The sequence below is a fragment of the Aethalodelphis obliquidens genome, unplaced genomic scaffold (assembly GCF_003676395.1).
Source record: "Aethalodelphis obliquidens isolate GAN/ISIS:26980383/991018 unplaced genomic scaffold, ASM367639v1 scaffold50, whole genome shotgun sequence".
NCBI lineage: Eukaryota > Metazoa > Chordata > Mammalia > Artiodactyla > Delphinidae > Aethalodelphis > Aethalodelphis obliquidens.
Window position 1 is genome coordinate 993,125 of NW_020837994.1, and position 11,412 is coordinate 1,004,536.

Here is an 11,412-nt window from a genome sequence, read left to right on the forward strand (position 1 = left end):
TTTTTAATACAAGCTTCTCTTCTTTTACTATGTAACCAAATGCAAGCAAGCTACTTAATCCCTATAGGCCTCAGTTGCTTCAGCTTCCTCTTCTGTAAAATGGGCACAATACTCTAAACAGGGTAAATGTGAGGATTAAATTATATAAGGGAGAGAAAGCAGCCAGCATATTGCCTACCACAGATATTCAAATATTAAGTCCTTTCTGTCTTTCCACCTTCATCTCCTACTACTCCTAAGGCCAAAAATAAATTACCCTCTTGACTCTTGATTTCTTCATCCTTAAAATGAAAATAATGCTACATGACCAACCTATACACTGTAGATCAAATAAAACAGTATAATTATATTTGCAGAAGTATAAATAGTGTAACTATATTTACAGACAGGGATTTCTGCTATCAACTCAAAATAAAAGAGAGAGGACAACACATTAGAAAACTAAGATAGGGAGTTCCCTCGTGGCCTAGTGGTTAGGATTCTGGGCTTTCATTCCCATGGTCTGGGTTCAATCCCTGGTCAGGGAGCTGAGATCCCACAAACCTCGTGGTGCAGCCAAAAAAAACTAAAACAAAAACACAATACTTAAAATAAAAAAAAAGAAAAGAGAACTAGGATATGTATATAAGGCTATAAAACAGAAGCTAGAAAATATGAGCATCAGCAGAAACTATCAAGCCTGAAGGACGTGATCAGAAGCCAAATCGAGATTATAATCTCTAGTCAGCCAGGGATTGAAGCTTACTGTGAAAAATATATCAGCCCAGGGTTCCTTCAAAATGTCTGTATCTAAGAGAAAGCACAATCTATAATATCATAAAAATAGGCATATTCTGGAAGTACCCAGACACCTGCCTAAAAGGAAGAAGGTGGGGGAGCTGTATTGGAGCTTTATAAACCAAGATGTTTTCATAGCATCTTTATACAGAAATCGATGGCCTAGGGACTTCCCTGGTGGTGCAGTGGTTAAGACTCCACGCTCCCAATGCAGGGGGCCCGGGTTCGATCCCTAGTCAAGGAACTAGATCCCACATGCATGCCACAACAGAGGACTCAACGAGCCACAACTGAGGAGCCTGCCTGCTGCAACTACGACCCAGCACAAGCAAATAAATAAATAAATAAATTTTTTTTTAAAAAATCGATGGCCTATTTAACAAAATAAACTTTTAGATAAACAGTAGTTTGACAAAAAAGATTCTGTACAATTATTTTCAGTACTAAAGATATGCATAATTTCCTAAGGAATTAATTTTATAATAAATAAAACAAGAAAAATGAACTTGCTTTAGTCTCTTTGCTCTTCACTAGGCTACAACTTTAAGGGACTTCCCTGGCAGTTCAGTGGTTAAGATGCCGTGCTTCCACTGCAGGGGGCTCGGTTCGGGGAACCCCACAAGCCTCGCAGTGGCGGGGTTGGGGGTGGGGAGTCTACAACTTTAAGTCTGATTTCTGATAACTACCAGGGATTGTCAAGCTATGGCACACCCATGGCCTGTTTCTGTATGGCTTGTGAGCTAAGAATAAAACATAGGAGGGGGGAAGAAGGGAGAAGATGGGGAGGGGAAAGAGAAGGAGAAAAAAATAATAGAGACTGTATGTGACCCACAAAGCCTAAAATATTTTTCTACAGAAAGCATTTGCCAACCCCTGAGCACACCATCTTGCTGTCTTCTACTTTTGAACCTTGTGCTATACACCATCATCATCAAAGCCTTTATCAATCCAATTAAATTCTAAATTCCATTCTAAATAAATAAAAACCTACATCTGGAAAAACACCTATCATCTTACTCCTTGTTAGAACATGACATACTTTGTCATCTCTCCTTACTATGTTCACTTCAAAAATTAATCATTCACTACCTGCAAGGCACCCTCCAGGACCTAGGACTGTATAAGATGACTAGAACACAGCCCCTGCCCCCAAGAAACTTACAGTTAAGTGAAGGAGCAGACAGAAACAGTCAATTTTCCTAAAACAGGGCAATATCAATATTATGACAGAGGCACACACTGGATACTCCCTGTGAACAAAATGGGGGCACTTATGACAACCTTAAGGATTCTGTAAGGTTCCTTAGGGGAGATGCACTTAACCCAGAGGGATGAATAAAAGGAGAAACAGCATGAGCAAAGGTGTGAAACTGTAAAATATCTGTAGAAATTACATGTTACTCAGTATTACCAGTGATGGGAGATCAGGCAGAAGAAGTACATAACGACAGGTCATAGAAGGCCTAATATGTCATGCTAAGGAGCTTAAGACTGTAGAGCCAATGAAGGGATTTAAGCAAGGGAGTGATGTGGACATATACACCACTGGGTAGATGTTCCGGCTGCTGGGTGGAAGACAGGTTTACTACATGGGTGATATACAAACTACTTAGGAGGCTACTGCCCTTGTCCAGGTAAGATTAGGGCCTGAACTAAGGGGATAACCGTAGGAAAGGGGAGATGAGTTTCAGAAATATTTAGAAGGATTTATTTTTGGCTATAGAGATAAGGGAGAAGAAAAGACTAATAGCACAGATTCATATCTTGAATGACTGGATGAACAGCAGTGCCTTTAAGTTAGGACAAAACTACAGGAAGAGATGACTTTAGCTTTTGAGGGAGATACAAAAGGGGAGAGGCCAGAAGAAGGAGATGGGGAAAATGAGTTGTTCTGGACCTACTGAATTTAAGGACCATCAAAATGGATGTATGCAGGTTGCCAGTAGACAGTGAGATATACAGGTCTAGAGCTCAGGAAAGAGGTCTGAGCTGGAGATAGGGATTTTGAGAGTCATCACCATACAGCAGCAGTTAAAGCCAAAAGAGTGGGCAACACTACTCAAAGAAAGAAACTTAAAAAGTCCAGTGAGTCAAAGAGCCAACACTAAGGAATATCAACATTTACTGAGAAAGCAGAAACAATAAAGATCTCTTCTTAAATATCAGGTAGTTTCAAAAGCTTCAAAAATCTCTTCCTGCTAAACAACAGACTGGAAAGAACAACCATGAAATACATTCACTAGTACAGCTCATCTAATGGACAAAGTAAAGATTAAGGAACTCAGTAGGGGGAGGGCTTTCCAGGTGGAAGGCACAACATATGGAAAGAATAAGGGCATAATAGTACAGCATGTCTTTTTTTAAAAGGGACGGGAGAATCTCTCCCCTTATTTTTTTCTTTTTAATTCATTTATTTTATTTATTTTTGGCTGCTTTGGGTCTTTGTTGCTATGCGTGGGCTTTCTCTAGTTGCGGCGAACAGGGGACTACTCTTTGTTGTGGTGCACGGGCTTCTCATCACAGTGGCTTCTCTTTGTTGCAGAGCACAGGCTCTAGGCGTGCGGGCTTCAGTAGTTGTGGCACACGGCTCAGTAGTTGTGGCTCGCGGGCTCTAGAGCACAGGCTCAGTAGTTGTGGCGCACAGGCTTAGCTGCTCCGCAACATGTGGGATCTTCCCAGATCAGGACTCGAACCCGTGTCCCCTGCATTGGCAGGTGGATTCTTAACCACTGCGCCACCAGCGGTTAAGCCCCGGTTTATTTGGTTTTACAGTAGGCATATATGCTAGAAAGCCCTTAAAAAAAGGTACAAAGTAAGGCCTACAAGAACACTGGGAGGGAAAAATCAAGGAAGATTGTGCTGTTGACGTCATGAAACATTCGTAACCTCTACTTCCCCAGTACATCCACATATCCTTCAGGTCTCAGCTCAAGCATTAACTCCCCCAAGCATCTCTCTCTTCCTTGCTCTCTCAGGCAGGTCAGGCCATGTCAACCTCCATCCTCCCCATGGCCCTTGCCCAGGTCCCCACCATAGCAATTATTCCATTATGCTACAGTTATGTGTGACATGTCTGTCTCCACACTAGATTAACTATAAGCTCCTTAAGAGTAGGGAATTTTAATTTTTGTATCCCATACTCCCAGCACTCCCTGACTGTCATCTAATAACCACTCAATAGATACTTGTTGAACAGATGTCTTAAACATATCTGTCACACACCGACTACTAGCTCCTTGGTCTTGGAATGCATTGAGGATTTACATTCTTTGTTTTGCTTTACTTATGATCATTTTAAAATAAATTTATATTCCAAATGTAAAATGAGTAAGGGGAGATATAGCAGCAGGAAAACACTGAATAATAAAAGAATAGCCTGGAGGAAAAGTTAGCTGTAAACAATTCATAAGTAAAATAAAAATAACAACAGTAGTATTTACCATATTAAGCATCAACTACGTATGTACCATTCAGTGTTCCGGGTTCTTTGTCCTTCTTATCTCATATAATCCATTAACAACCCAATAACTGAGTATTATCTCTCTTTTACATATGCATAAATAATCCATCTCACTGTACTACTCTACCTTGTAATAAGTTACAGGTAGAAAACTAAGAGGGAAATGACTGTATTTGTCAGGATAGTGAAGAGCAAACATTGTATACTGCATTCTCCACATCAAAAAGCATCAATTGTTTCATTTTGAGCAAGCCAGCACAGTTAATGTAGAACCAGGTCCCATAAATTCACTAGGAGAAAGTCCTCTAGCACCCTCTCTGTCCCACTATATCCAACAATCTTCAAGTTTTAAGGGAGAAACTGTGAACTGATCTTCACGTATTCCTCCTCCACTGGGAGAAGAACCCTTTGGAAAGGCAATAAACCAAATATGACAAGCTTTTCACCTCTGTGTGGGGTGCCCTGATTTCATTTTTGTAAACTAGAGAGGGAAAAAAAAAAAAAAAAACCCCCAACTAACATTTATATAGTGCTTTACAGTTTAAAGAGTATTTTCACATTTATTACCTCATTTGAGCCCCACTTAACAGGAGAGTAAACTGAAACTCTAACAGATTATTAATGCATTTGGATTTCACATCTCTTAGACAAAAAATTCTTGGGGTTTAGGTTGCTAAGCTTCTGATATGCATAACTAATGACTTCCTATTCATGGTCCACTCTGTACATCAGAGGACAGACCCTCCTGTACAATCAGGTGAGGACCAATGTACCAGGCTGCCTTTCTGCAAAAAGAAACATGCACAGAAATTCTGATCAGAAGAGTTACGTGACTTGCCAAAACATGACATGAAGCTCTAAGCTGGTATTAAAAGAATCAGTATCTAGTAAATAAAAAATCCGCCAATAAGAAAAAATTCTTAAGATGCTGTTCTTTCACAGCTCACAAAGGCTGCTACTACCCTCTCCCATTCCTATTTCCAAGTATGATTGATCCACATCTGGATAATCTGATCATCCATAAATGCAAACTGGCTTCCTCTTGCCATCTAGACTACCCATATATGTATGTACACGCATACTTACAGACATATCCTAAAGAATATATTTTTATATGTGTATATATAATATACATACAAATAAGTGTCGCTGAGTAATGGCCTATAGACAATAATATTGCTTCTTTTACTTTTTCTGTAATTTTCAATTTCTGCTATGAGCATGTTATTTTAATTAATGGTGGAAGAAATAAAGCTCTTTTAAAATTAAAAATAAGGATAATAAATAAGAAAAAAGCAAGTCACAGAAAAATACTTAACACTATGATTCTATTTATATAAAGTTATAAAGGTACAAAATATATTGTTTAGGATACATACTTGTTTGGTAAAACTATTTTTAAAAGCAAGGGAATGATTCACACAAAATTCAGGAAAGTGGTTACTTCTGAGGGAGAAGGACAGAGATTCAATCAGGCAGGGAATCACAAGAAGCTTTAAAGGTACTAAAAATCTCCTTTTTGTTAAACTGGGTAGCAAAAACATAGGCCTTCAATTTGCTATCATTCTTTAAATTAAAGATTTATATTATATGCACTTTTATACATACGGTTTATCTCACAATTTAAAAAGAAGATATAAACAGGGTTGAAGAATCAGAATTTCAGGGCTGTAACCCAAACCCTTCCACTCACTGTGTAATCTTAAGCAAGTCATTTTACCTCTCAGCAGTTTTTCTTCTTATTTTATAGATGAGGAAACTAACAACTAATATATGTTTAGTACTTTACTGTTTAAAGTTCCTAGACTAGGGACTTCCCTGGTGGCACAGTGGTTAAGACTCTGCGTTCCCAATGCAGGGGGCCTGGGTTGATCCCTGGTCAGGGAACTAGATCCCACATGCATGCCACAACTAAGAGTTCGCATGCCTCAATAAAGGCTCATGGGCTTAGTTGCGAGCTGCAACAAAGACCTGGCGGAACCAAATAAATAAAATTTTTTTTTTTTTAAGTTCCTAGACTATAGTGCCAACATACTAATATGGAGACAAACTGTGAGATAATAATACAAAGTAATACCTCCTTACTAAATAATAGATCATAATACTAAGAACTCAACGGTAGGACACACAAGGCTATTCACATTCTAGTCTCTTCTATCTAATAATAATAACATCTAATATTTTTAATGTGTACAATGTAACACATTGTATTAAATGCTTACCATGGATTCTTTTGTTTAATCCTCAAAACAACCCTATGAGATTAGTTCTCTTATGCCCATTTTACAGATGAGACCACTGTGCCCAAGGTCACATAGGTAGTAGTAAATGGTGGACAAACTTCAGAACCCACACTCTTGACCACTACGTTAGTTTTGCCTCACTTTTCTCACGACATTTAAATCATCTATCTCTCCCATGACACTGAAAGCTCCTTGACAACTGTTTTTTGTTCACTTTTTAACAATTTTAACTGTATTTAATTGTACAATTTAGTGGAAGTAAGCACATTCACAATGTTATGCAACCATTACCACTAAGTATGAAAGGTTTTTAATGACTACTAAAATCACTAGGTTATCAAGTGGTAGAAAGGGGATTTGAACTCAGGACTCTCAACCTCTAAATTAACAAGCTATTCATTCTACCAAGGTACCTGTCTACCAATACCTCCACTGCTCTCCCCTTCTCACCAGAATACTGGAAGAATCAAATGAGGTGAAGTTACTAAAACACTTTATATACATTTCTACTGCACAGGTGAACACAGCTGTGAGGGGGAAAAAGAAAATCCACCAAGACAATTCTCCCAAGCGATTACTTTCCATTTTGAGCTCTCAAAAGCTAGGGCTTTCATATAAATATCCCACCTCTAGATCAAGCCTGCAGATCCACAAAAGCAACGTCTGGACCCCAGAGTAAAGTTATGAGGAGAAATGCTTGCATTAGTTAGATTACTCTCTCATCAAATTATGGGTAACTGCTCAAACCTGATTTTTATTGCAATACAGAAAGCTTCCTCATAACAAAACACTTTCAATTCCAAGGATAAGTCCAACCTTCTATCATTCTGCCCATTTTGGAGCTACAATAAAAAAAAAAAGATTCTTGGGGCTTCCCTGGTGGCGCAGTGGTTGAGAGTCCGCCTGCCGATGCGGGGAACACGGGTTCGTGCCCCGGTCCGGGAAGATCCCACATGCCGCGGAGCGGCTGGGCCCGTGAGCCATGGCCGCTGGGCTTGCGTGTCCAGAGCCTGTGCTCCGTAACGGGAGAGGCCACAACAGTGAGAGGCCCGCGTACCGAAAAAAAAAAAAAAAAAGATTCTTAATATTGGGTATTTTCATGTGTTCAATTGTGAAGGCCAAGGAAAATGGTTTGTTTACAAGCTGAACCCTGAAGCTTGAACAAAAAAAGAATTATTTTGATCCCATTGGTGCCTTACATCCCTCCCCATTTTTCCCCAATCTAAGCTCTAATCAACAGCCATTTCAGGTTTAACATATCACAGTTAATGCAATTAAGTCCAGAAAACTATTTTCCTAAAGATGTTTCCTCCATTAACACCCTTCTCTACTTTCCAGCATCACTCTTCTGCCATGAGAATGAGCATATCATTAAGCTTTAAATAAAATTTCTGATGAATAGATGGAAGTATTGTTTTTGTAGTTAATGGAATACGCTTACATCTCCTAAATAAAATAAAATAAAAATGATTCTTTATGTTTTTATCCACACCTGACAGAATTCTAACCACCTGAATTCCTTTAGAAGAAAATTCAATCTACAGAAATATAGTCCAATTATTTTAAATCTTATCAGGTAATGTCAAAAGAGAATCAAATGAAAATACCAAACTATCTCACCAATGAATATTTATGACATTTCCATATTTTCTGTCTTCTCTCTGTTTACGTAAAACGGTGGTACCAAGATTCATCTCTGGATTATTAGCCTGCAATACAATGATGGGCCTAATTGCCTTGCAAACCAGGACACCAATAAATGGAGTCTTCAAGCAATCAATTTTAAGAGGAGGCGAAAAAAAAGGCCTAAGCTCTTTCTGAATACATGCACGTTGCCTGACTGGGAAATAAATTCAGCCTTGTATTTTTCAGTCTCATTCATCAGTTCTCAAGCAAGGAATGCTCCCTTAACCACCTCAAGCTCATCAAATCTATTTAATACCAAATTCCAGGACTAATTTTTAAATGCACCTGGAGGAGAGAGGAAAGAAGGCAGAGACGTCAAATAGAAAGACATCTATCACATTCCAGTTTCATCTTCTTCATCTTTAGTTACTGGAGTGGGGTTTTCTCCCCCAACTTTCTTTTTATAATACATGAATAATAGAAGATACTTTTCCCTCCTCAAAAAAAAAAAAAGAAGATACTTTCCCCTCCGCAATTCTACCTTAACTGAAGCCCCTCTCAACTTTACCCTTCGTGTTGGTTTACTTCCAAATATGATACTAATACAAGTGAAACAAACAAAAACTAACAGCTTAAGAAGTCCTCTAGAAAAGTCTTTTATGTACCTTCTCTCTCCCCAACCACAGCCTCCAAAGCTGTCCATTTAAGTCCAACCCCCAACCCTCTTGTGTCTCTTGGAGGCCATCTCAATCCTTCTCCAGAATCATCCAATCCACCTCTTCCCAGCACTGCTCACTGCCCCTCTCCATCCTCCCTGCCCCCTCCATACCAACAACCCCAGGTTTCCCACTCCTTAATTAGCCACATCTGCTACCTCACTATCAGCAACCACCTCTCCAGTCCTACCAGTTCATCTCAGACATTCTTGCTGCAAAACTCCCTCTGCCACCTTGGCCAAGGGACATTTTCTTCAAGATACCATCCCCCAACCTTGCTCACCACCTGCCACTATTCTTTCAGTAAGTCCAGCCCAGAAGCATCTTCTGTGCCCTCTGCCTTCACCCTGTACCCAGGAAGCCACCAGTGGTTCTAAGATCACTCTAAATCCCATCCCACTGTGCTCCCCCCCTTCCCCTCCCCGCCCAATTCCAATCCTTGTTCGCCCATTTTGGGCCTAACTTCTACTTTACCCCCTCCTGCCAGCTCACCCTCACAACTCCCCTCATTCAAAGTCCCACCCCCCACCAGCTCCTATTCCAACCTCCATAAGCACTCCCCAGGAAAACCCCGAATTCTACCTCCTCTGCTCTCCTAACCCACGCTATTCCATAAAATCTCAACAAATTCCACCACCCCCAGATGGCAAGCGCCCACTTCAAGCTCAGGTCTCAGCCCATGCCAAGCCCCTCCTCACCCCCGGCTCCTACCACCTCTATCAGCCTGCCCTAGGTCCACCCCAAATTCCACCCTCCTGAATTAGTCACCCCCCAGGGTCCTATCCAACTCTGCAGTCGCACTCTCTATTACAATCAACCCCTTACCCCGCAACCCGGCCCAGATCCCAAGCTGTCAATTGCTCCAGGCCAACCCCAAATCCACCACCCTCAGTCAGTCCCCTCCCCCATTAAAAGCCATCCCACTCCAGTCTCAACATCCATTTCGCCCAAAACCATCCAAATTCCACCCCAACCCTACAACCCCACGCTCCTGTCCCAGATCGTTCCCATTAAAAGTCCCCTTCCCTTGTCTCTCCCCCCCCCCAACCTGCTTGTGTCCCACCCTCACCCCACCCCCAGCCCGCGCCTGGACAAGTCTCCCCAGCCAGCCCGCCGTTCCATCGCGACCTCAACCCCCTTCCCCCAACCCGCGAAGGGGCTCCGCAGTCCCCACTCTCATTCTCCCCAGTACCACCGGCCCAGGCTCAGGGAGACCGGACCGGGGTAGGGTGGGGGGGTGATCTCCTCACCGGCGAGCTGCTGCAGGCGAAAACGGCGGCGGCGGCAGCTGAAGCGGCGATGCCCTTGTCTTCTCTGAAGGCTACAGAGGCGACGCTCTCGCTCCCTCGCCCGTGTCCAGTAAGGTGGCGGATGGCGCGCAGGGACTGGGAGCCTCCTCCTTCTCAGCGACTCGGCTCTGAATCCTCTGCAGTAGCCGCCGAGGAGCCCGACGGGTGGGGGGAGGGGACGCTGGGCTGCGGGCTAGGGAGGAGGAGGCTGAGGGAAGGGGCGGGGGACCGCTGAGAAGGGCTGGGAAGGAGGAGCCAGCGCAGCGCCGCGACACGTCCCACAGCCTCAGCCCGCCGGGACCACAACTCCCGGCATGCCCCACTCCGGTCCGCGCGCAGCCGGCGCCTCCCGGCGCGCGCCCGATGCGGAGGGACTAGTCCCTCCTTGGTCTCGGACAGTGGAATAAAGCCAACCATCCGCGGGTGGCTTTTGTAGACTCAAAGACCACAAAGGAGGCAAGTTAGGCACCACAGCGGCCCCATCCCCCAAGGGACGCTTTTAGCGGCGTCTCCGCCTTCTTTACGCGCGCGCACACCTCCCCACACGGAGCCCCACCACCACCTCCCGCTGGACTACATTTCCCAGTATGCCCACAGACTCTCGCCCTCCTTCCGGACCCTTCTCAGACCCGGTACTACAGTTCCCAGGGAGTGTGATCCTTGCGAAATGCTGGGAGATGCAGTTCTCAGTTCTTCCTCCATGTTAAGAAAAAGAAGTGAAAGAGAGGAAAAAACGAAGGAAATATGTCAACCCACCGAGAACAGGCCTACATTGGCTAGATCACTTGGAAGTCTGTACTTTCTTCGCAATACCCGTTGCCACTGTCTCGCACCAGAGCTAATGCAGCAGCCTCCTTCTGCTCTCCCTGCAAAACTGTAGACGATTTGGCAGCTTGAACCCAAATATAAAAAGAGCGTACTTCTTGACCCAGCTCCGCTACTTTTAAGAATTTACCTTAGAAAGATAATCAAACAATTTGGAAAAGATGAATGGACAAGGTTGTTATCTGAGATTGTTGATTACAGTGAGGTAAACGTAAATGTCCTTCAACAGGAGCTGGTTAAATTATATATACAAACAATGCATTATTAAGCAGCTGTTTAAAATAATGATATGGATCTTTTTCTTGACATCAAAAGCTATTCACAATTTATTCTCGAGAGAAAAAAATTGATAAGAGAATAGCAAGTTTAGAATGATCTAATTTATATGAAGCTTGAGACAATGTTCTATAAGCATAGAAAGATTTCAGGAAAGAGGTTCCCCAAAATAACATCTGTGATTATCTTGGAGTAAAGAG

At 42.4% G+C, this 11,412-nt stretch overlaps 1 protein-coding gene across 8 annotated transcripts in view; it reads right to left on the reverse strand.

Moving 5' to 3' along the window:
- Positions 1-11,137, reverse strand: part of FAM168A (family with sequence similarity 168 member A) — a 231,250-nt gene extending 220,113 nt beyond the window's left edge. For 5 of the 8 annotated variants that reach the window (XR_003428055.1, XR_003428054.1, XR_003428056.1 and 2 more), the window contains exon 1: positions 10,073-11,109. The gene's annotated coding sequence lies outside the window, so the exon portion shown is untranslated. Of the gene's footprint in view, positions 1-10,072 lie in introns of all 8 variants that reach the window. The other 3 variants (XM_027083334.1, XM_027083336.1, XM_027083335.1) reach the window with 3 other exon arrangements.
- Between the last annotated feature and the right edge of the window lie 275 nt (positions 11,138-11,412).